This window comes from Monopterus albus, unplaced genomic scaffold (assembly GCF_001952655.1).
Source record: "Monopterus albus unplaced genomic scaffold, M_albus_1.0 scaffold28.1, whole genome shotgun sequence".
In the NCBI taxonomy this organism is placed as follows: domain Eukaryota; kingdom Metazoa; phylum Chordata; class Actinopteri; order Synbranchiformes; family Synbranchidae; genus Monopterus; species Monopterus albus.
This window is the reverse complement of record NW_018127908.1, coordinates 4,165,634-4,166,211: the sequence shown is the minus strand read 5'-3', so window position 1 is coordinate 4,166,211 and position 578 is coordinate 4,165,634. Positions and strand designations below refer to the sequence as shown.

The window sequence follows — 578 nt, the reverse complement described above, 5'->3', positions numbered from 1 at the left end:
GGCCCGTTCCCAGCTGCCTCCTCCCTGTGCTCCTGGAGACAGCTGGTCAGGTGTTCTCCCGCCATGCTCTTCTGGACTCTGAAGCTGGGGGTAACCTCATGTACCCGGCCCTGGTGGAGCAACTAGGCCTTATCGCCGAACCACTTCCCCATGCAATAGAGACCCGGGCTATCGATGGCCGACTCACATCACTCACCGGACTCCATCCCTCCGTCTCACCATCGCCGGCAACCATCATGAGGACATCCACTTCCACATCTTCTCCATTCCAGACACACCACTGGTTTTGGGTCACTCCTGGCTGGTCCAACACAACCCTACTGTTGACTGGACCACCGGCACCATCACCCAGTGGAGCCCGGACTGTGCATCGACCTGTCTCCTCGCCGGACAACCCACCTCCTCTTCTCCTGCTGCACCACCGGAACCTTTGGACCTGTCCTCCATACCCCCGGACTACCACGACCTGCAACAGGTGTTCAGTAAAAACCTGGCCATGGACTCTCTCCCCCCTCATAGACCATATGACTGTGCCATCGACCTGTACCCGGGAGCCACCTTGCCCAACAGTCGCCTCT

The 578-nt window shown here is 59.3% G+C and overlaps 1 protein-coding gene across 2 annotated transcripts in view; it reads right to left on the bottom strand.

Annotated features, from left to right (window-relative positions):
• The window catches only part of asic1c (acid-sensing (proton-gated) ion channel 1c), a 100,400-nt gene that overhangs the window by 37,396 nt on the left and 62,426 nt on the right, over positions 1-578 (bottom strand). The window lies entirely within an intron of this gene.